Here is a 25285-nt window from a genome sequence, read left to right as displayed (position 1 = left end):
TATTAGAATGAGCTCTCTGCTTCATGGAACTTCAGCCAAGAAAAACAGAAGAGTCTTTGAGAAAATAATTTCCACCAAGTTTGAAATGACTCAGTGGCCAGAAGGAGAGAAGCTATGGCTGTACTTTCCACTGTGTGTAGAAATTGCTCAATCTAGAAGATTTTTACCATGAGTAGCATCTTACTATGGAATGAGGATTTACAAGATGAAGTCACGACAAACACGTCCCAGCCGTCCACTTAACTTCCAACCCAACATTTAGAGCTGTTTTCTCCTGACCTTCTGTATTTAAGGATCATTACCACAAATACCAGAGGTCTGGGGGCAGATTCGGCCCTTTTTTTCATCTTTGAAGTCCTTGGGACATGAGTGAAGGACAGCTCAATTGTGAGTCATGGTGGCAGACCATCTCCAAAGGCATCGTGATTGCTTAACAGAAAGAAGCCCAAACTTGCCAAATACTTGAGAGTTACTGACACATTTAGTGCTCAGGCATACTGGAAGATCATTTTAGAGTAATGCAGTTGCATGGGTGCTTGATTTAGGCACGTGCCACATGCTGACAGTTCTGTAACTTCATATATAAAACTAACAGAACGGAAAAAATACAAGTAAACAATTCTAATGATTATTTCCAGATCCTGATGAAATTGGTAAGTGAAATGTAATACTCTGCATCAGTTTAACAGTCTGACAAGTCTAAGGCCAGGAGGTAAAATGAGCAAGAAACATTTTACAGAAAAGAAAACTAATGGACTTTAGCTTGTAGGATTTATTTTTTTGTTTGCATGTTTATTTTGCTAAAAAATTAGGATGTTGACATTATAAAGTTACTTGCTGTGGGTCATTGTGTTCCCAAATGCAATGTTAAACTGAACCAAATGCCTAAACTCCCTGACTTTCGACAGAGACTGCCCCTGAAGCTCATGGGGACACAAGCCAGAAGCAGCTGCCACCTCAGTGCTGCTGAGAACCCCGGACACCTTTTATCATAGACCTATAGAATCATAGAATAGTTTGGGTTAGAAGGGACCTTCAAAGGTTACCTAGTCCAACACCCCAGCAATGAGCAGGGATATCCTCAATGAGATCAGGCTGCTGACCCATCCATCCTTTTCAGTTGGATCAGGTGTCTGGAAATACTTCCCACAGTTGCATCCTACCATATCCTCCAATTTTACCTTCCCTTCCTCCTGTTGTTTTCCAGTTCAAAGGGAATATGAATATGTATTTTTTGTGGCACCTACCAGGGAAAGCTAGAAATAAGCCGTATATTTTTGCTGTGCTTACTTGTTAGAGGGTAAGAGCAGTTGCCATGTTTAGTTTGGGATTTGAAAATACAGTTCCAGTTCTAAAGCCAATAGTTGTATCTCATGCTGTTATTTTGGCAAGAATTGCCAGAGGGGTACAATTTAGTGAAAGTGGGTGGAGACCTCAAGAATCATTAACTTTCTTGGAAAAGTCTGAATTGACCAAGTATGAGAGGGGAGATTGGAAGAACACAAATTATCTCTAATCTCTTGAGAGGTATCAGAAGTAAGGTTTTCTCAGGCAATATATGATCTCTTGTATCTATCCACTGAAACAAAAATCAGGGCTGGGAAACATTTTGTAGAATCTGACAATTCCTGATACCCATAATTTATATCTAGTTACAGGGAAATGTGAAACAGTATTTTAAGCTGTGACAGCTGTAAGCTTGCTGTAATTTTTAGGAATAGACCAAATGAGAAAAGAGCTGTAATTTTAGTGCATCTTAGGATCTCTGTTCCACTTGTCTTGAATGTGGTCTTAATGCATGAATTAAATCATCACAGAAAACTCTGTACTCTAATAGAAACCAAGTATGTTTTCTTAGATTTCCAAGCAATATGGGATTTGGAAAGAAAGTGATCACTTTTGCTAGCTGATATAAAAATCGTGTTTTCCTCCAAAATAGATTACCTCTTACCATCTCACAATCTAGTCCATGTAAAAGATTTTCAGCCAGTCATATGGCATCTGTCCTTTTGTTGGGTTAGCATGGGGTTTTTCCCCAAATTAGATTGATGTATTTAATTTCTGTTACATAGTATTGGTGAAAGAAATGAAGCACCACAAGGTCTCTGAGGACACAGGCTGGTGTTTCACACGCAGGAGAAGCCAGAGGAGCTGTAAATCCTGTAAGAAAGACACTAAGAACACAGTAGCTTGTAGTCTGAGGAAAGTTGTCCTGACCCTCCCTAAATACAATCTCTGCTCTGAGTGTGCAGAGCGCACACTTTGTCCGGACATCCTTCTGCATGAGTCCCATGGGGAAAGTGCCAGCGGCTGTTAGTGAGGGTGCATGGTGGGGATGGGGTCCCTTTCATTGAGGATGCTATTTCTCAAGCATCAAGTCTAAACCATATGTGTGCCTGATAATACGAGCCAGCTCCTGCTAATATCAACATCTCCCATCAACTGGCGTTACAACTGGCTGAGTGGGGGAAGATATGGGTAGGAGGTTATGTTCAATGCCTGTGAAGCCTTAACAGTGATCTGTTTTGAGGAACAATGTGATACGTACTGTGGGATAGAAACCTAAATCGCTTTGCATTTTCACTGACAATTTGCCAGTGGTGTTTCAGAGCTCAGACCACACAAGGAAAATGGTGTTCCAGGATATAATGCCTCCTTAAGAGAGATTCTGAGACTATGACCTAATGTTTATAATTGTAAGAGTTATTGAGAGTCAATTGAAAATGCAAAATTCCCAACTGATTGCATTTATCACTTGTGTGATTAACATGCTGTGGAGTATAAACAGCTGAACAAATCAAAATCGTTGATGCAGTTCATCAAGAGAAAGAAAATTAATACAATGTCAGATATTGTTGAGAATGTAGGTAATGCATGATTTTAGAGTGTGCTTACAGAGGATGATCAAAGGAGTTTTTAATGGGCTTTTCATCATTGCTGGTCCCCATAAATGTCTGGGCAAATAGAATTTACTCGAAAACTGATAGGATTATTGATAGCATCACTGTACTCACTGGGATTTTAGACATTCAGATGTGAAAGCTTGCATTATGAGTTACTCCAGGGAAGGTGTGGCTTTAGCAAAATCCTCCTAAGACAAGCTCTATTTTTAACATAAATAAAAATATGCTAGAATACATAATATAACAGTTATAATGTATACAATAAACTTTATATAATGTGTATATAATCTTACATATCTATATCTTTTATATTATTATGTATAAATAAAATCTCTTTATCATTCCCTAAGGCATCATTTTATAACCTTGTATTTGTGAGTCTAGCAAAGGATTCTTTAGGTGAGATTGCAGTTTGAAGTTTGCAGCATTTTAAAAATCATTTTTCTAATTCAGACCTCAGTGCATGTAGTTGAAATTGTCGTATCCTGGATTACAAAAGCCCAGATTTTTAGTACTAGTCTCTAAAACCTAGAAGACGTGTTTTGTTTTAGGTGAAACATGATGATTTCTGCATTTTAGTTGCATCTTACTTAAGAAAGAACACAAAATGATTTTTTGATTTTTTGACTTTTTTTGAGCTTCCTTTCAGAAAGATTTATTATTTTTAGGTTTTGGCTAAGGTTGGAGTTAAGGATTTTTCCCAGTTTACTCTCTTTCAATATTCCTATATCCTGGAGAAAGAATCTGGGAAGAGAAGGGAGAACCTGAAAGTGCAGTTACAACTGAAAATTGCAGATAAGTTTCGTAGACTTTGTAACAAGTTTTGCTTTGTGCTTTTTTAGCCCTTCTTGTTTATATATTATTTTTAAGGCCTGTCAATGCTAATTAAATATTTTATTTTTTTTTTTTTTTACAATAAGGTAAATAGGACATGTCCTTTTTGTCAAGCACTCATCTGGAAAAGGATACTTACTGGTGGTAACTATTGCCAAAAATTATTATTCGTACTGATATAACACGGGAACATTTCACAAGCAATGTGTTACTTCTGTATCTTCATGCTTTTATGAATGTAAATTCTGCTGATCCAGAAACTGCAGAGATATCTATGAGGGCTTTGCTGGAAACACAGGCTGGAAGGTGCTCGTCCAGGGGACAGCTTTGAGACAGATTTATGCAGCTTTCTGCTTGTGTGCAGATGGAGTTTGCTGAGGGGCTGGGAACACTGTTTTGATTGGGTTAGTTCTGTTTTCTCTTTTGGCTGACTTTGCCCATCTTTGTTCAGTCAGCCCCGGGAGAGTGCTGTTGTTGGGACCTTGCACTTAATTCACATCAGCAGTTTCAGTAAGCACTTAGTAAATAACGGATCACGCACTTTAAAAATACATGTTTTGAGATGCATTTTTCTGGCAGCTTTAATGCCTGTATTATCGGTGTTTTTTAACAATGCTGTATGCTGCGTGGCCGTAATCTAAGAACAGTCATGCACTGACATTGGAGACACAAATACTCATAGACTAAGGGGACCTTCTCCATCTGCTCCCTTCCTCTGAGCATCAGATCTGCCTGCTGCCATTGCTTACATTTCAGATGACTTTGTCACCTGGGGTGATGAGGAGTCAAATAGCTCATCTGCATATGGCACGGCAAATTTCTGTGGCTGTGGTGACCTGTGGCATAGAGAATTGCCTTGAAACAGCCCTCTGCTCCTACCATAGCCAGGTATCTCAGCCTGGCTCTGTGAAGTTGGTGTTTTTTTTTCAGTAAAGCCCATGACTCACATTTTCTCTGCTTAACTTATGATTTATACCTCAAAATGGCCCTAACAGGCATTTCTTGTAAATGTACCATAGCCTCATCAGAGTGGATTGGCTCATCTGCTGCGGCTTTTGAAATTCTAACGACCATTTCATTAAGTAAATATGAGATAAACTGTGAACTAGAGCTGGTTTCGTGGCTCTGCTTGCATTTAACAGTGTCACGGTCTTTAGACAGTAGGTATCCTAAAGTGTTAAAACATCCCACTCCTTCACAGCATTAAGCTATTTTCCATACCCACAGTCTAGCTGTGCATCTGCATCTCAGTGTGAATTGCCCCGCAGTTGGGGAAGTCACAAATATCCATGTACACTGCCTTTCGTTACACAGCTTAATGAGATTTCCGCATCCCCTGGGAAGCCAGTATGGCCCACAGATGGGTGATAACCACATTATCTTTTTACTGCCACCACATCCCTATACTTCTGAGATTCTCCCAAAAACTAGGGCATACTTATGTGTAATGAACTGTAAGAAAAACAAAATAAGTTAAAACAAATGCCAGTATTACAATTTCATGTTGTTAAAGTGTATTTCAAACAATAGAGGAAAGGAATCTATTACACTTCTTTTGTTTCCTAGTTTGTTCCTGTGTGAGCCTCCAGGTAATGCTGAGAGGCTGGTTTGTTATTTCTGTGCTAATGTCAGATGCCCAGCAGGAGTGCCTGGCTTCTTTTTTAGGGATTTAGGACAACGGGCCAGCAGAGAAGAAATTGTTCCAAGGTTTCATGCTTGGGAAGAGATTTCCTAACTACAAATTTTTATCAGAAACAAATGAAATATTCAATGAACACAAAGGCAACTGCTTAAAGTCTGACTACAGGAGAATTCTGCTCCAAACAACACAAAACTACACGAATGCTTTTTGTCAAAGTCACAATTCATTGAATTAAGGTTACTCAGAATTGACTGTGCTCCCCTTCTCTTAGAGCACAAACACAGAACATATTTTTCTGTTTTCAAACCCTCTAGGTCTGGAGCCTACACAGCCATCAGATAGAGGAGCTTGGTTGTGTAGCTATGACAGGCAATGTATAAGTTCTGTTTAAAGTTTCTATTGCTTACATCTGCACTGCGAAAAATGTTGGAATATAAAATCAGATAGAAATAGAGCATCAACCAGGTCACAGAAGTTACAAGGGTATTCTATTCTCCTATTCACAAGAAGGTGTGAATAGGTCCTTTTGCAGTCACCAGACTGCAGTCTGCATTTTGCCAGTCTTAAAAGAGCACTTTATACATGATTTCTTATGGTCTTAATATCATATCTAGTATTAAACTGTGTATTCTATAGATCTTATGCTGCTAAAACATTGGTTACTAAAAAAATACCCAACTAACAAAAACCACAGGAAGCTAAATGACATTAACAATCAAAATGATAAACTCATTCAAGATGATGAAAAAACTGCGCTCAAGATTAGTGTCATTGAACCATTTTGTATTTGTCTCTTCTTAAAAATACTTTTTCATCTTTGATCCAGTAGAAAGCATAGGCTACTTAATTCTAAAATCATAACTCGAAGCTATGAAATTTCTAAGTATTTTAAAGTGAAGAAATGTGCAATTCCCTTTTTTCCATAGAAAGCCATGCCCAGAAATGGAGGAGAAAGTCTGTTTCTCTAATTGTTCTGTGCACATCCGCAGGGCATCCCCAGCCAGCCAGTCACTGTCCCAGGCTGTAAATAAAATGAGACTAAGAGCTAGTACAGGTCTAACACATTGCATGTGCTACAGGTGTTAATAATGCAACCACATTTTGTCTAGCTTAGAAATATGCTTTCCTATATGTGAGATTTCCTATGGAATTGTGGGGGGGTTGAAGGCGGGAGCCCAATATTTTTACAATCTGAATGGTATTTTGAATATAGGCATTTAAATTGTGTGTGGTTTGATTACATTTTTATTGCCAGAGCATACTTGTGTTTTATAGCACCTGGTTTTGGTTTTGTGGTGGTAAATGACTGCCTGACAGACGTGTGATAGGAAATATGATCATGTCCAGACAAGCCAGGACATCCTCTCCTTGGGCATAACCAAGAGTCTGATCTTTTCCAGATAATGCTGAATTAATACGCAGTTAAATTCTTGACTAGAAGGTCTTTGAGCAAGAACTTTGTGGCTTTTAATACAGCCACATGAAATGAAGTAGTCATTGATGAGTTTAGAGTAGACGAGTATGGGAACTGAAAACCAAACTACTGAAAATGTTAGCCAACACTGGGTAAAAAACTATTTAGTGAGGTCTTCAGTCACACTGGCAGCTAAAACATCACGTTTTGGCTGCTGTATTGTTACCCAAAGGGTTTGCTAATGCCACACAGTAATTGAGGCTACAAACAGAGCCATAGCTGTCCTGTCAGGAGTCCTTTTTTTTTTCAATTTTGCCTTAAGTGAATGATGTTAGTCTTTCTATTTTTGGACAAGATAATGTCCATTACACAGTCTGCTAACAATTTTCCTATGGGAGGCAAATCCTCACACACTAGTATTTTCTTGGGTATTATTTCTCATGCAAATTCAGATTACATATTTAAAGACATTTTTAGCCTCCCATGCTGATGATGCTTGGTTCTTAGTAAAATGACACTGCAGTGAGGAATACAGCACATTCTGTGACTCTCCTAAGTCAGCAGGGGTGCCTATAAGCCATTTTCTTACACATTTTTCTCGCCTGTGGCCAGTCTTCAGTCTATGAGTTAATTGATCCCATCTTTTCTGAGATAATTATCTTAAGATTTGTCAGTTTGGTTAGGAAAGCGGTTGAATGTGTAAATGAAGAATAAAACCCATATGCCTTCAGCACTCTCGCAATTAGGCAGCAGCACCAATGGTTGGCTTATCAGGAACAACAGTGGAATTTTTTCCCTTCTCTAATTGAGGATGAGACTAGCACTTGATTACTGACCTCCTGGGAGTTCAAAGCTGTAAGAGAGACCTCAGCTATCATACATGCTGGGATCATTTGGTGTTCAGTGAATACATTTGCACCCCAAAAATTTAACTAGTTCCTCAAGGCTTTATGTGATGCTGAGAGAAAGACTCAGTATGAAGTTCAGACCAGAACTCTAACTCGCATGGTAGGACAGCACAGTGTGTCTGACCTGAGCAGAGCTTTAGTCTCCTTTTCCTGTTGGACACCCTCCACAGGGCTGTGTATTTGCTGGTGTCAGTGTGGAGGCTGCAGTCTCCCTTCAGAAGAGAGCTGCAGGTGCAGCACCCTTGTGCAATGGGGTTTTTTGATGTTTTGTACTCAATGAAAAAAACATGCATCAAAATAATAGTAAACCGATAATTGCTGTAAACTAGAGGCTTTGCTTTGACTTTGGTTTAGCAGTAGTATTTACACCACAGGCTTTTATCAGCATTTAGTGTGAGTGGGGACAGCTATCAGAGTATAATTAAACTCCATTTAGAGGGCTTAATTTGTGCTTTGGTGCTGAGGGAGTCATTCCAAGCCTTAGAATTATAAAGGGGATTTAGTCACAAAAGATTAAATAAATCCCAGCTACATTTGACAAGCATTTCACTCTCCAGTAAGTCATATGATCCATAATTATTCTCCAAAAGCCTAATTAGCTCAGTTCTTTATTTAAATCGTATCTCTTCCAAAAGGCATGGCTCGATCTGTGCTGTCTTTTTGGTGCGTGTTTTGCTAATCAGGCTTTTCATCTGGCCAGTTAATCAGCAGTTCCCTGCCACGAAGCTCAGCTGCCATACTTCCCATTCAGCAAGATGCTTTAGACGTCTCATAACCCAGACTCAGAAAGCTTGTGTGGCCGAGTGCCCCAGGGCAGGCGATAGCAGGAGTCAAAGGCCAGCGTGATGGAAAGCAACGTGATTTAAACCTGTCTGAAGAAACCTCTGAAGAGGATTTTGCTGAAGGCTTTCATTCCACCTATGACCTCCTCCAATGGGACAGAGACGTGCTTTATCCTCCTCATGGAAACTTTTATTTTCTTCCCTTGAAATAATACCATTTCTTTTCTATGTTCATGTCCTTTTTTTCCAAGCAGTGTTTCTGGCTGGAAAACCTTGCGGCATGTTGCCCCAAGGTTAATACAGCTTCAGTATCATACCAAGTGCGCGTCGTTCTGCCAAATAAGCATGCTTGGCTCAGGAAAAACTAAAATCTTGAACTTCATCAAGAATTCCTCAGCTGGAGTGCATGAACTTTTCCAAATATTTGAAATTATTAATGGAGATGCCTTCTGGAGTGTAATATCTATAAGCAGATATGTAATATATTCACATCTAATAGTGCCAGGAAACAACATTTGTGAAGGTTCATTTGATTACAGTTATCCCTTGGTTTTGCCCTTTAAAACTCATTGCAGGATTTCCAAACTACTTTCTGTTGAACAACAACAAAGAAATGAAGGAGCTGTCATGCATACTAATTGCTTGCATGCTTTGCCTGAAATCTTTAATGGGAGGCTGTGCCTTCCAAGCGTGTTTCTTCAGCATTAAGACCTGGTTTGGAGCTGGAGGCCAGATCTCTGGGAAAAGGCACAGCACTGACACATTTTCTATGGCCGTATTCCTTAAAGTGAGGCTTAAGCCTGCACATCTGGGTGTGTTTATCACCCTAGTGTAAGCTCAGGAAATTGACTGGACTGCCTGGGAGCAGAAGCGTGTAAGCCTTGACACAGGTATCAGGGCAATGCTTTGCAAATACATCTTGGTTCCACTATGCTTGATTTCACTGATATTCATCATTATCTGCTGATTTTTATTATTCTTTTATTTATTTTTATTATATGATGCTCCAAGTAGATAGCAAGTAATGTAGAAGTCTAGAAAACCAACCCAAACCCTGCTGCAGGGAGGAGGAATGCTAAATGGGAAAGGAATTGAGTTTTTGGGACTGACCTTGTGCAATTTTTTTCCATTTTGTTCCATAGGATTGCTTGTCAGGGTCAAGCAAAAGCCCAAGCAAGGTGTGCAACCCAGTCCATGTTCACACAGTGGTGCAGTCTGCGCCTCTCTGCTGCTGTGTGGAGTAAGAAGAGAATTAATGAGCCATGCTTAATAGAGTCTGCAGGTTTTCAGTTCATACAGCACAGACTCTGCACTAGATTGCGAGATGTCTGTGTCCAGCAACCCCTTTGGGGGTTCCTTATACCACCAGTATAAGTGATGACCTGACTGCAGTTCTGTACCAAACCTCCGAGGGTAAGAGCAAACCCCTTGAAGTGGCAATCACCATGGTTAGGACCAAGGAAGGCAAAGCTTATCAGCAAAGCAGCAGCAGAAGGATCCCCCAGCGGCAGTGGTTTGGCAATTCGGAGCTGCTCTGTGCATGGCCAACACTCTGCTTTGGTTGTTTTTCAGGGTGTTGACTCCTGGTGTTTCTGTCCCAGTCTCTTGACTTCCAGGTGACATAAACTGTACCAGCAAAAATCTCTGGAAAGATTCCTTAAACTCAGTCTGTGCTCTCAGCTTTTGCACAGAGGTATTTCCCAAGCTGTTGCAGCAGGTGTCAGATGTTACGCTTCTTGTACCTTCACAGTTTCACCCTTACTTAAAACAGAGGGATATTTATAAAAATTGCAGTCCATAGCAGAGGAGAACTATTTTTCTGCATGTCTGCAGTTAAAACACATTTCTGTGAAGGTTATGAATCAGTTATAAATTTATAAAAAAAAATTTGCGTATGATAAAGTCTGAGTCTTAAACCTGAAGCAGTCAATAGCATGTGGACTTAAGTTCTCTTACTCAGGTTCTCTTTGTTATCATGTGGATATCCTGTGGAGTTGAGTCTGAAAACAACAAAACCTATGGCCAGACCTGAAGGTGAAATATATCCCTAGGGAGTAAAGAACGTTCACTAATTTATTAGATGATAACTTGTATCAGGCTTTTCTAACGACAGCTTTAAGTGTGCCAAAGTTTAGAACACAATTTGATTTTTGAGGGGAAGAGGGTAGGGAAAAAAATAAGGGAAAAAAAAAAGGAAAAAAGAAAAAATTGCCCAAGGAAACATTCTGTGTTCATAAAAAGCCATATTACTGCAGAGCATCTCTTGTTGTGCAAGATCCATTTCCCCGGCAGGTGAGGAGCACTGCCAGTGGCATGGACACTACCCACTATCTGCCCTGTGGACTGGAATGCTCCTTCTGGTCCCTGTCACTCTGACTCTGTTCCAATGCATCCTGGGCTGTCATTAGTCCCCAGCAATGAGAAGTCTTTTATCCAGCCTGAATCAATGCACTCTAAATCACGTGTGTCCTTCTCACCCTTGCCATGCTGCAGCTATTCTGTATGTACCAGCATTACATCATTCAGGTACATCCCTGCAAAGAAGGATGGAGAGGAATAGGGACATAGTCATAGAATCATAGAATCATAGAACAGTTAAGGTTGGAAAGGACCTTAAGATCATTTAGTTCCAGCCCCCCTGCCATGGGCAGGGACACCTCCCACAAAACCATGACACCCAAGACTCTGTCCAACCTGGCCTTGGACACCACAGGGATGGAGCGTTCACAACTTCCTTGGGCAACCCATTCCAGTGCCTCACCACCCTCACAGTAAAGAACTTCTTCTTTATATCCAATCTAAACTTCCCCCGTTTAAGTTTTAACCTGTTACCCCTAGTCCTAATACACCACTAATGACAGTGTAAAGGAAGAGGACAGCATGGAGTATAAGAGACAGAAGTATTGGTAGCAGAAAATACAAATTCCCAGCTCAGCAGAGTCATCCCCATGAGAGGCACTTTGCCCCTTGACACAGTGTACCTCTGCAGCTGCAGTTTAGTCCCAAATCCTGGATGAAACTGTTAAGAAACTTGAGGTCTTTCCAAGATTTCAGAACAGCTTTGTTAATTCACTGAAGCCTTTGTTTGACCTTTTCCTGTAGTCCCCTAACTGTAGCATTGTTTAATCAAAAAAAAAAAAAAAAAATTATTTTGTGAATATTTATAATAATTTATAATAATTGCTGTGTCTTTTCCACAATTTTTAAACCAACAGTCATTTACCAAAAATAGCTGAGGTGTTTACATAATCGAGAGTTTTTAAACAAGATATTGTCTACCTCATTGTCCTGGTCAGCTCAAATATTGAATAAATCCTGTACCAGAGAAAAATATGGGATGCTTGAAGTTGGGAGGGGGGGGGTGTCTCACTGTTTTTGGTGCAGGCAATATTTACAAAGGCAAATTAAGTCTGTCTATTTAATTTTTTTTGTGTCTGTGGTAACTGACAAGATTCTGATTTTTCTGGGATGGAGTGGGGAACATTTTGAAACCCAAACTATGGGAGCCAGGACACAAAGATGTCTCAGTTCCCCAGCCAAACTCTTTGCCAGAGCGGGTGACGATCTGGGCAGATGTTGGATCCCAGAGGGTCAACTTTCCTGTGTGGTTTGGTACAGACAATGAGGTTATTGGTGGCCATGTGGGTTGGCTTTCCATCAACCATAATGGCAGTCTGGGGACACAGCTCCCAGGGGCTGCACATTGGGAAGGAGCAGACCCCACTGGGCTGCCCCAGCTCCACATGTTTGCCGTCTAAAACCACCATATGGCAAAAGACAACTCTGGTGGCAGTTGTTTGACTCTACATTGTGGATGCCAACTCTTTGGGATGCCACCTCCTCATTGCTGGAAGAGGAGAAGGATGCAGGAGGAAATCCACGCAGTGCTTATCGATTTGTAATACTGTTTGCATAAGCTGTTGCTGGAGACAGGGATAGATGGATTTTTGTTTTGGCCTACCTATAGCAGTTTTCTGGTCTTATCATCAGTGAGAATTTATGCTGCTCTTGTGTCTATTAATTTACAGGTAAGTGTTGTTTAACCGTGCTCTATCTTTCCAGGCATTTGGAGAACACATGCATGTACTTAGTGAGGTGATGGTCTGATTTAGTTTCCTGGTAACATGAAAATAAAATGTGTTTCTTAATAAATCATGAAATATTTGAAAAGTCAAAATACTACACTTAAAAATAGCAAAAAGCTCTGAAATTTGCTTTAACAGTTTGGATTCACTAATACATTCCTTTCATCCCTCCTAAACTTCTTGGCTTACTTAAAAGACTCCTACCCAGATTGTCTCTAACAAATTCATCTTACAGATGGGTTGTGAAATTAAATCCAATTTATTTTTTTTTTTCCTTAGGCTTCCAGTGTTATAACATTCTGGATTGATTGTTGTTTTCTAATCTTAATTATCGTGTCATTTTAAGTGCACAGAGGGGTTTTAAAAATAATTTGAGCTGGGATCATGCCAAAAATGCATCTGGATTCCTGAAGGATGAGGGAAGCTTTGAATCAAACAGCTGACAAGTTCACTGGATAGAGAAAGGCCAGCACAGTACTCTGAACCTGTGCAGATATCGGCAGGAGCTCTTGGCTGTTATGGCAGAGCTGCTCAGCCTTGGGATTCATTGTGAATCTTGTGTCCAAAGCTTTGCTGAACACCTGAGCTGCTGATATTGGCTGTGCTATGAGAAAGATCTGCTTGGGAGGGAGGGGATGGATTTTTGTTGTTGTTGTTGCTAGTTATTTTTAAGCTTTTGTCTACAGAGATGAAGAAGATGAATCCAAAAGCTAAAAACATCAAGTGAAGTAACACCCCTGTTGTGCAGTATCCCTGTGCCTGCTGCAGGCTGCCTCCCACTGTGCTTTACACTGTTGGGATCCTGCTTCCTCAAGGGCTGCAGCATCCTAGACCCACTGTCGTTGCATCAGTTCAGGTCATTTTGAGGTGAAGGTGAAGGTGAAGGAGCCCTTTTCATCCCAGGCCAATGGTGAAACTTTGAAGCACAAGAAGATGCTGGCTCAGTTGGTACCACATTCCAGTGGTACCACCACATGAGACATACAAGATCACAGCAGCTACCAAGGTTAATAATACAAAGTAGTACATGTGTCTGTGTGTGTGTTTATACACATTTAGCACATTGTATGCTAATGCCAGAAGGCATTCTGGAAGCTGGATAAACTCACTGCTTTTCGTGTCAGTAAACTTAATACCAAGGAGTACTCTCCCTTAACCTCAAATAGCATAAGTGCATATTTAATTCATTCATTTTTATAATCAGAAGCGTATTTCATTTCAAACTTCAGATTGTCATGCAAAAGTTGAATCTGAAACACTTCCTAAATTTAAAAAAATCATTTTAATATCTAAAAATAAGAAGAAAAATATCTCATGTCCAACAATGCTTATTTACAGAGACTTTAAAAGGGGAAGAAAGAAGAAACAATGTAGTTTTCATGACCTGAGCCTTTGGCTCCCACTCAAACCCGTTTGCATGCTGAGTCTGTTCATTATACACTTTGTCAAATCTTTCATATAATCCCACTGTCTCTGGTCTTAATCTTAAAAAAATAGGCCTTTGTTTTGTGTTTGACTCTAGAGGATAAAGAAAATGAAATTGCCCGCAGTGTTGTCAAACCTGGGTGGGCATTTTAAAGTGCCTTATACATTTTCCTGTTGTGTAAGGGCATTGTTTACATCTTCCGCTGGTGTTATCTCCAAATTCTTCGTCTTCTCCAAGAGAGTAGATTTCTTCACAAAACCTTCTTTTCCAGGCTGAGAAAAACCATCTTTGTGGGGCCACTGAAGGCACAGCTCTGCTGGCAAGTGCTCCTGCAGAGAGGAATAGCCTATATTGAGCTTTTTTCTTCAGAAATAATAGGAAAACAGCAATACTTGTGGAGGGAAGGGGATGCCAGACTGCCCTGCCAAGGGCAGACCTTGCAAACCAGGCTCTGTGCATTCGGGAACCGAGTCTCTGAATAGACCGAAAGCTGCAGCCTGCATTTCCACTGTGATTTATCCTGTACTTGATGAGTTTTGCTGTTTTCTGTAAAGGAGCACTTCGGCTGCAATAGCCACAGTAGACTTTGTGTGCAGCTGTTTATTGCCTTTTGCTGATGCAACTGGTGATGTTATGTCCCAGTTTGTATCTTTGCATCTCTCAGAAAAGCAAGGCACATTCAGCTGTCAAAATATCACATTATGATGGCGAGGGAAGAAAAGGCAACACTTAGCCTTGGATTTGTCAAAACTGTTGTTTGTCACCTATCCCCTCCATCTTAGCTCACAGTTTGAATAGCCTCCCTGTGCTCCCTGTGATGCTGAAAAAAAAAGCAAGACCTTAGATACTCTGTTATTTTAAGATTAAAGCAACATTGAGCTGGCCCGTATTATGGACTAAGAATTGTACTTTGTAGTTTAGTGAGTTTGTATATCATTAACCTTTTTTTAGCTAACCACATTCTTCTTGGGTGTAGCTCGAGGGTTATGATTGCTGATACCCTGTAACATGTATTATGGAAATATTCAGAATGTGGTCACACTGGTACAGAACTGATAAAGGGATGGGTTACGCTGTGGCAGCTTCTTTCCAGAAAAGCCAAAGGTATCAGTTGGTTGCCTGCAAGCCTCTTGTCAACTCATTATAGATGTTTCTTCGCTACATAATGTAATTTCTGTTCTTAGCCCCAGTAAGGCTATTGTCATGGTGACAGCTGAAAATCATTTATACCTGCAGTGAGGCTGTCCTTGGGATCAGTAAAGGTCCTGTGCTTAACCACTGTGTAATTTGCCTATGCAGGGCCAGTGTCCTTATATCCATGCCTTTTCCAGAGGCGCCTTTTAGAGGATGATTTGCTTTTCATGTGTCAGTTGATGAAACAAAACAGAACTCAGTGCAAGCCATTGCCAAAAAGTGTTTGAATACTGAGACTTAAACAAGAAGAAAGCCAAGCCTTTGCAAGTTGCAACAGTGAAGGCTCGCTGTGTTTCACCCCACTGAGGGCAGCAGAGGTGACACCAGCAAGAGCAGAAGAAATCCCTTGGTGTGGACAAGGTCTTCAGTTGTGGGATCTGTGGGAAGTGTGGTGGTCAAGATGTTTTTACTTGTTTAACTGGAGCAGGTTCTTTGGTGCCTATAGACAGAAATGGTCTGTGCCTGTTTTCTGGTATGTCCTCCCTTCTCGTAGATAAATATGCATGTGATGTGATTACTCAGGGGACTGGGGTGAGCAGGCTGCAGCTGCTCCACACAGCCTTGTGCAATGATAATACTTACTCACTCAGCACTTTTGGCACTTCCCATCCACCAAGCTGCAATGCCACAGCCTAAACTACTGCCTAAAATCACCAGAATCTTTGAGCTGGGTGATGTTGATGATCCCATCAGTCCCGGTGTGTCAGCTTCATGTGTACTCAAAGTCACCTTCCTCCATACCCTCCTTGTAGTTTTTCCCCATTTTCAACCATTCTCAACTCAGGGACTCACAGAGCAGGAGACAGTTTGCCTATATTTAGTCAAACTAATGTATTTCTCTTCTGTAACTTTGTTCAGTTTTCCCTTTGACAGCAGAAAATTCTATCATCCCTTGTCAAGTAGCTCCACAGTTTAAACAGCCATTGTGTGGATAAAACTTACATTTACTTTAATTGCAGCTGATTTTTACTGGCTTCATCTGATGCACCCTCCTTCTTGTATTGTGCCAGTGTAGTCATACATTTTGAGGGTTTTCAGCTTGGCAGACTCCATAATGTTTTATAGGCATTTATATGGTACAAGTTATTCCAGCACAAAAGTTTCTCCTATAAAGTCTCTGCTTCTAATCCCTCATATTGCTTAAATCTGATTTCTGGAAAAAACATCTCTTAAAATATATTTTTCATTACGTAAAAGGTTTTTAATTTTTAGTCAATTAGGAAAGACATTATTCAGGGGCTCACTCCTATCCAGGAGGGTGCCCATTTGTAGAAGCGGAAAGGAACCGTGGTCAGATTTAGCATAAGCATATCTGCAACTGCAAAGCTTGGGGCCTGTTTCTGCTGACACAGTGATGGTTGACCAGTGCTGAGACTCCTTGAAACCTCCTTAGCTACCTGCTATGGCATTGTTACGGATTTGTAGCAGATTTCCAGGGTCACTTTGGACACCTTGCACCACTGAGATGGTGTACTTCATTCCCACTGGCTCTCCAGCCCTGCTGGTGGTTTCTCTGCAAGAGCTGTAACCTGTCCTTACTCTCCAAAGTGCCCCACATGCTTTGGGTTGGTACGTGAAAGTCTCTAGCATGCTAACAGCCCAGCTCCAGGGTTTGATCATCAGTCTTGAGGCAGTGCTGCCTGTGGTCATGGCTGGGGCCAACTTCCCCCATAACTCTAGCCCTGAAGACAAGCAACTCCTGGCCAGGCTCTTTTCAGAGACCCATAATACTGTTCAGCCATTTGGCTCATGCAGCAAAGTCATCCTTGCCTCCCCTTTACCCAAAATGTAGCCCTGCAGGTTGTCTGTTTCTTGTCCCCACTGGTGGACCTGACGTTGCTGATGCCAGGGAGCAGCTCTTCAGTCATCCTTCCTGAAGCTGGGATGAGCAGGAAACATGGAAGCTTCTGGCCTTTGTCAGCTTATGGAGAGGTGGGAACCCAGCAAAGCAGCTGCTGGTCATTGGGATGAATGTGCAATGACCCCCCCAGGATGGGATCATGGGATTTACTGATAAACTGTAGGAAAAGGGAGAGCTGGTGAAATGAAGGCTTCTTATCTCTGCATGATGTGGCATGTAACCTAGAATATAAATCACAGTTTTCACCAAGTACTAATGGGGAGGCTGTTCCTGAAAAGCGAAGGTAAAGCCCATGAAGCGCACTAAGCAGCTGTGTGCTTTTTAATCAAACTGCCAGCAAATGACTCCTTGGATAACTACTTAGCTTGAGTATCTGTATACTGTGGGCGTCATTTGGGTGGGAGGCTGAGAAATGGGCTTATTTCTGTGCTTTTTGGGATGTCCTCAGAGTGAGAGGAGACACAGGCTGGATGTTAATGAGTTCAACAGCTGCTGGGAGTGATGTTCTTTTCCCACTGTCAGCACGGATGCCGTGTTGTCAGGCTGGGTGTTTTTAAGACAATGGATACCTATGATGGATGCCTAAAGCTCCTAAAGTGTTTGTGGGCTATTTTCTTTGTCCCTTCTAAGATTTCAACTAGCTCTGCTCTTACGGAGTCTCTCATGTTCTTATGAGCATTTGACACCGTGAGTATGAACTGGGTATTTTTTAAGCTCTTGACATCGTTTCCTAAATTCTGCTAATGCCTCCGTATTGTCCTTGCCACTGTGTTGTTATCCCTATCCCTGTTATCCCTAGTGCTAGTCTGCCAACAGGGACTTGGAGTACAAGTCTCACCAAACACCCAGATACCAGGTTCTCTCCTGTGGCCATCCTCTATTGCAGTTACAAAGGTTAAGTGTCTCTCTGCAGACCAGGTTTTCTGAGAGGTTCAGGGGCAGGTCTCAATACACACAGTTGAATCATGTTTTTTCCTTTAACAAGAATTAGTTTTCATTATTTCTAGAGGTTCAAGCCTATTGCTGGAATATTAATGCTACTGGTTTATCTTTCTTGAGGCGATGTAATATTTTCTTGGCTATGTAACCCATCTTCCTGCGCAGCAAACAGATGTTTTCACTGGATTCCTCGCATCTCTGAGGTCTCTTTCCTGGATGTTTTACATTCAGTTAGAATTTATGAATGTGTAGAAGCTCCTTCTGGGATGTACTGCATTTCTTCCCAGCGAGTTTCCCAGGGTGCTCGGACGTCTGTTGGCTTTCTGGTGTCTCTCAGACTTGTGTGAATGTAACTTCCAGGATGCTTTGTCAAGGGTCTTGCAACCTTATGCAGCTGATAATTAATAGGCATTTATCATTATTAAGAGCTAAGGCAGGTCTTTACCCAACTGCTTAACTTCCTTCATACTGGAAACTGCCAGCATTTTCATTCTGAATGTTTCTCTTTGGTTTTGAACTTCTCACCCCCTAATTTAACATCCAGCAATAACCATTAATTTTTATATCATAGTGTATGTGAAATAATGAGTGGAGTGGTCTGCTGGTCTTTTGTCTTTCAGCTTTGCTATAACAAGGCCTATGTTTCTTTGTACTCCTAAGTCTGTGTCTGTACCTGTGGGTCAGTTTTGGGTTTCTACCATTTACTTAAAGGTGCAGCTTTTTGAAGCTGAGTATCTGTCATCTGTGCTGCAACAGGCCTGACATGCCTGCACTGCCCTTGAGTAACAGCAAGTACAGCTAATCCACGCCATTCCTCATATGCTTTTCCAGTTGAACATACGCAAGCAATTTGAGCTGAAACTTCATCTTGGCAATATTTGGGTATGTGTATGGGATGAAGCAGTCTTCCACTGTGGGATTACCTCATGGGAGAAGTCCTTCAATTTGTTCCAGTTTGGACTTAGAAATACATTTTGGTTTAGTTGGTGAATTTCTAAAAACGAAGTTAAGACAACTAGGGCAATGCTTTCGATGAATGATTAATGAACACTGGTCCAGTTATAGCTATTCCGTGCAACCTTTTCATTATCCTAGCTATGGAATTAAAGAAAATTTTAAAATTCTTAATTGTTTTACAGATATGCCCAGAACCAATTCTTACTGATTTAAAAAGAAATGTTGAGTTCATGTGTCAATCAAATTAATATTTTTAAAGTTTTTGCAGAACAGTCTTTTTTTTTTTGCCGTTCCCCCTCTTTCTCTGGAGGAGAGTGTGGTGTGTGTTACGGAGATCATTTGTCCACTCTAACACATTAAGCAAACTTGGCAAAGGATGTGTCTGCACTGACTGCACTCAGAGGATGTGCCTTGGGTTGTCCCCTCGTCTCAATCTTTTATCTCACCTGGTTGTCATGTGCTGGCCCCTGACTGCCAGATCCTGAGCTTTAAAGCAGTCAGCCTGGGAGATCTTTTGGGCTCAGGCTTTGCAATTCAGTTTTCAGAACTTCTCAGCACTCCTAAATCCCATTTTGGAGTCAGAAAGGGATGTGAGTGCTCATTGCTGAGAAGATAGGATGCATCTGTGTCTTGTTTGGGAAAGTGATGCATGTATCTTTAGAAAGGGGACTGTTTGGTTCAGAAGTGGGTCCTGCAATCACATTTCACAATCTTGGATGTTTCTTGGCTTACCTACAGCTGCTGGGTGTCATTAGACATGTTGCCTTGGGCTAAGCCCAAAGGGATTTTGGTATTGCAGAAGCACAGTGGCTGACTTTTAGGCACCCGGCTACCTAATGAAGTCCAGATCCCAGAGTCAGACCTTTAGACACATCCATGGAAAACAAAGGGCCTGTAAGAGGAAGCACAGAAAAAGCCCATGAAAAGGGGGTTCTGCAAGAGCAAACCAGTGGGGATTTACATTAAGATGTTGCTCAGTGCAGCACTGGCTGCTAGGAGCCCCTTCCTGGATCTGGGTACTTAAGGTATTGCAGGCACCTTTTTTAATGGGGAAAGCAAAGAGATCCTTGTGATGACCCCTGCATGACAGTGGGAGGTTTGCCTGAGGTACTGGGTTCATGGGGGTTTGGTGATGCCAGGAGCAAGGTGCTGGTGCCCTTCTCCCCAGCTTAGGGACCTGGGACCAAGTGGGAGGGCTGCCAGTGTCAGAACTGATGATGGACTTGCATGCTTAGTCCTTAAATTTATCTGAACTTTGGGTGAATTTGTGCTGAGCTTCTTTGCAAAGGACTGGGCTGGATGAACAAAAGCTACATGGAAGGTAGATACTGGCAATCTAAATCAACATTTAGATACCAGCCCGTATGGCTGCTTTAACGAAATTGTCCCTAGTGCATAAACACTCCATCTTTTCACAAGGCTGGAATACCTCTTCAAATAAAAAGCAGCCATGCTGGCAAACAGTCTTCAAAGGTATTGAAATAATCCCTAAGGGGAGATCTGCTTTTGTGAGGAATTCCCCAGCAGACAGCTGGGAGATCTTAACAAACAAGTCCTTTTAAACTGCCATGTACTTTGAAGCCTGAGTGAGCATTCATTCATTTGGCACAAAAAGCAACAGTGAAGAGGGGGGTGGAAAGGTTTAGTCAAGGTGAAAACGAAGTTGGGTCTTTACCCAAAGCCATTGTGGGTACAAATGAATTGCTTCAGTGGAGGTAATAAAAGATATGTTATCCCACATTTAAGAAAAAGCAACAGTGAAAATACAAAGAGCTCATTTCAGGCTTCAGTTATCAGATGTTTATTGCACACAGACCTTTCTACTGGGATGGAGACTCAAGAAGTGTATTGCCCTTTGAAGTGTGGGCTGTGTGGCCAGTTGCCCATTTGCTGGTTTATGGCTAAATCTGCTTAATACGATCCACTTTCATCTTTCCAGCAGCAGAGCTCTCTGCAGAGGGGAGAGGGCAGACAGGATGAGCCTCCAGATATGCATTGAGGACAGGGCAAACCAGGAAGCACTTCACCCTGTGGTGTAGGTAGAAAGGAGGATGTGGGGTGAAGCAGGGGCTGAGCTCAGTGAGATGCGGAGCACACTCAGGTTTCAGCAGCGCTGGGATGCTTACCAAGACTGTGAGGACCACAGGCTTTGCCATGAAGAACAAGGAGCACAACTATTGTGGAGTTTTTCTGTTCTCTCTGAGTAGGAATAATACAACCTGGTCTTAATTTTTGCTTATCCTGCTAATATTTTCAACTCTCATTTGAAACCACTGAGTTATCTCTCCAGTGGTTAGATCATGGTATTTGGAAAAGCAAATTTCTTGATGGTGCATTTCCCATTAATGAAGATATTAAAGTCTGTGGAAGAATCTCCAGTAATGTCAACAAGCTTTGGATGGGGGCCATAGTCCACTTCCAGGCAGTAATAAGCACTGCACATTTTTATTATCTAAAGCAATTATTTTACAGATGAACTGTAACAAACTGGCTGAGAATTTTACGTCAGTAATGCCATATACAAAAAACATCAGTGGACTTGAACCACAGTCAAGTTTATTTTTTTTTTACATTTCCTTTTAAAGCTTGTCTTGCAAAATATTTTTCCTTATGCTAAAGCATTTTACACCAGCTTCATGTTTGCAAGCAAGTGCAAAAAAAGTCCAAGCAAATGGAGTAAATTAAGATAGAAAAAGTATTGTGGGTTTTTTCAAAGAATTGTGTTGTAACCATTCTTAAAATAACATATTTCTTTCCTCAAAAAGGAGATTGGTGTTCTGTGATATCATTGTGGAGTCATGACTTTGAGAAACAAACTTATTTATATTAATGAAAAATACTTCAGTTGAAAACACTGTCAAAACAATCTCCAGGAAAGTCATTGTTGTGGGCTGGAAAGAATACTCCTTCACATGTGTTTAATTACTGGGGTGAAAAAAATGAATCTTGCCTTGCATCACAAAAATCAATCTGCAATAACAGGAAACCCTGAGCCATTTATGTAGAGGTTCCTCTTTCATTGTAACTGGCAATTGGTTCCAGCTTCTAAAACCTGTCTAGTTCTCGACAGCTACCTCATACTGACTCAGCTGGACTGCACGCAGCAATGCTCTGATCATGAGTCTGATTTAATGTTGTAAATCAAAAGGAACAAACCAACAGTGGAAACGACTTGTTGGTGTGCAGTTATGCTCTGCTACTTTTCAGGTCTCAACAGTAAACATAGGAAAATGTCCAAATCCATGAGCACAGGGCTGGTTATTATCCTTTCTTCCCCAACCTGTGCACACCTGCATTTACACAAGCTATGTGTCGCAGTTTAAGCTGAACACAGGACACTAAGGAAATGAAAAGTGAGATCTGGTTTGCTGTTATTTAGAACTGCTGTAATATTAGAACAGTGATTTAGAATCGCTGAGGTTGGAAAAAGCCTTTAAGATCACCAAGCGCTAACCTAGCACTTCCAAGTCCACCACTAAACCATGTACCTAAGTGCCACATCTTTAAGATCATCACACCTTTAAGATCAAACCATCACCACACCTTTAAGATCATCAAGCGCTAACCTAGCACTTCCAAGTCCACCACTAAACCGTGTGCCTAAGTGCCACATCTACAGTGATCCCACCACTTCGCTGGGCAGTCTGACCACCCTCTTGGTGAAGAAATTGTTCCTAATATCCAATCTAAACCTCCCCTGGTGCAGCCTGAGGCCATTTGCTCTTGTCCTGTCACTTGTTACTTGGGAGAAGAGACCAACCTCCTTTCAGGTAGCTGTAGAAAGCAATAAGGTCTCTCAGCCTCCTTTCCTCCAAGCTGAACACCCTCAGTTCCCTCAGCAGCTCCTCCTGAGACTTGTGCTCTAGGTCATTCACCAGCTTCACTGCTCTTCTTTAGACATGCTGCAGCACCTCAGTCTGTCTTGTCCTGACTGTCATTGCTTGTTTGCTAGTTGATAATTGGAAGAGAAAGTAAGGTAAGCAGGAGGCTCCTTGTGTCACCCCACCGCTACGTAGAGTAGCTCCAGAAAAGGATGATCTCTGACTACTTTATTTTCAGGTTCATTATGAAAGGCTTGCAAACAGCAAGCCATATCCACACTACTGGGTGTTTTTCCTCAGCCCATGAAGTTCACACTCTACCTCAGCTGCCATTTAGCTGACCTTGAAGAATCATCTTCCAGGCTGCAACATGACTCATATATGATTCTTCTTTCCTTTGTGTGACCTGATTCTTCAAGCTCAATGTTTGCTACTCATTTTCTCTGATAATGTTTGCACTGTGTATTTAGTGGAGAATATGACTGTTCCCTCCCTACATGTGGAAGCATTCTCCTTCTGCAGGGATTTTCTGAGGAGAATCTTCCACTTACAGGGGACATCTTCACTTACTGCACTTTGCCGCAGAGTTTGTAGACTGATGTCTAAACACTGTTCTGCATCTTCAGCATCAGAAACCACCATGTCTGCAGGCAAGACTAAGATAACCATCAGCCTGGATTTCTGCCATGGCTGAGCTGCTTACAGAGACACCAGCGCTGGTTAGAGGTATGAAGCAGTTTCTGTTCAGGGTGGGATTGAACAGCTAAGGATCTATTTTGGAAAGAAGCAATAGAGGAGGAATAATAGAGTTCTCTAAAGTCAGAAGTGAATTGTGCACTGCTTTTCATAATGTAAAATGTAGATGCACTTTAATAGATGTCTAATTAAACTATCAAGTGGTAAGTCCATGGTTGATAAAGTATGCATGGCTTCGGAAGAAAAGTCCATCCTGAGCTCCTGGGCATCCTGAATACAGAGATACCAGATCTGCCTTACCTTCTCTATTACGTCTATGAATGACAACTGAGGAAAAGAGTGAGCTTTTTGGACCCAAATTCTCCTGTTGCAAATAGCATGTAAAACCTCTGCCATGCAGACTGGAGGCTGTGGTTTATTAATAGTAGAGGAAAACAATGTAGAGGCCCTGGCAATAGGACACCAAGCCCTGTCCCTCCCAGGGGCAGGCTGAGGACTGTGAAAAGGATTTGGGGCACTTGGGACTTCTGTTTTTTTAGAAGAAGCAGGAGGACAAACCCCCTCCCAACACCAGCTGGGTATTTTGGTATTGTCTTATTCAGAAAAGAGATTGTCCAACATCTGATCAAACCACTGACTGGCGTGGCTAGGAGAGTAAACTGCAGCTATAACAAGATCATGGCAGAGCTTGCCAGATGTCTTTATTCGTGATTAAGCTACAGAGCCCCCTTTCTAATATTTGGATTTTGTGCTTGTTTACCCAGGGATTTATTGGTTTATTTGTGCTGTGAGTCACTGCCCTGTGTTTGGGGAGCGAAAGTATGCTGCCCTGCGGTGCGCTTGGAGCTGGACATGGTTAGCTGCACAGTGACAATGGGGCAGCTCAACACTGAACTGCACCAGCAGCTGGTGGCACTGAGCTGTTCAGGGCTTTTTTAATGCAAATATGTTCACAGGACTACTTAATTTCAGGCCCCAAAGTGAACACATGGTATCTGTCCATATTAAATACTATGTCCAAAAGCGTGGGGTGGCCTCAGCTAATCCCATACTTACCAAAATTAAATTGTCCTTTCGCAAGTAAGATTGAAAGCTGGAGACATGTTTTCAGTGCTGTCAGTTTATCTAATAGATGTCCATAATGAATAGCACTTTTTGGTGATTGACTGTTGCTGTTCTGCCACATTTGAAAATCAAACCCAAAGTAGGAGCATGGAGGAAAATGAGCAACTGCAGTGTGTCAATGAAGCATCAGTAGGTCAAAAATAACCCGTGGAAACAGGACACTGTTATTTACAGTGTATGTACAAGTAAATCGTTGCAAACAAACTGGCTAAATCAGTGCTGGAGAATGCATGGATGGTTTCTCTGCTGAAATCCGTAGGTGAGCTCACAGCTAAATTACAAGCAATGTGAGTAGCAGGAAATCAGAGTTAAACGGATTGCTTGTAAAAAAACAAGGCTTGCTTTTTTCAGGTTCTTTTTGCAAGTAGAATGAAAGATAACCTTTTCAAATGGAAAGGTTTGACATTCAAGCTTGAATTCATCTCTTAACCATTGCCACTGAAGTTAACTGAGGTATCTGGGAGCACCGTGAGCCTGGCTGTGGTTGCAAGCACTTGCACATTCTCAGTGCTTTGGAGAGCAAGACTTGTCATTCATCCTGTCCAGGAGCATACCCAAGGGATTTGGGGTTGGTTGTGCACCAAAAGTCAGGAGCAGAGGCTAATTATACCAATGAGTTCATAAACAAATGTGTCAGAAGACAGGAAATAGCAATACTTAGGGCATGCTTTCTTCTGATTTAAGGTATAAAGGAAGGC

At 41.5% G+C, this 25285-nt stretch overlaps 1 protein-coding gene across 3 annotated transcripts in view; it reads left to right on the top strand.

Annotated features, from left to right (window-relative positions):
* Nucleotides 1–25285, top strand: part of CCBE1 (collagen and calcium binding EGF domains 1) — a 97540-nt gene that overhangs the window by 21324 nt on the left and 50931 nt on the right. The window lies entirely within an intron of this gene.

This window comes from Pezoporus occidentalis, unplaced genomic scaffold (assembly GCF_034315485.1).
Source record: "Pezoporus occidentalis ecotype Australia unplaced genomic scaffold, CSIRO_AGI_Poc_V1 ctg162, whole genome shotgun sequence".
Taxonomy (NCBI): Eukaryota; Metazoa; Chordata; class Aves; order Psittaciformes; family Psittacidae; genus Pezoporus; species Pezoporus occidentalis.
This window is presented reverse-complemented; position numbering and strand designations above follow the sequence as displayed.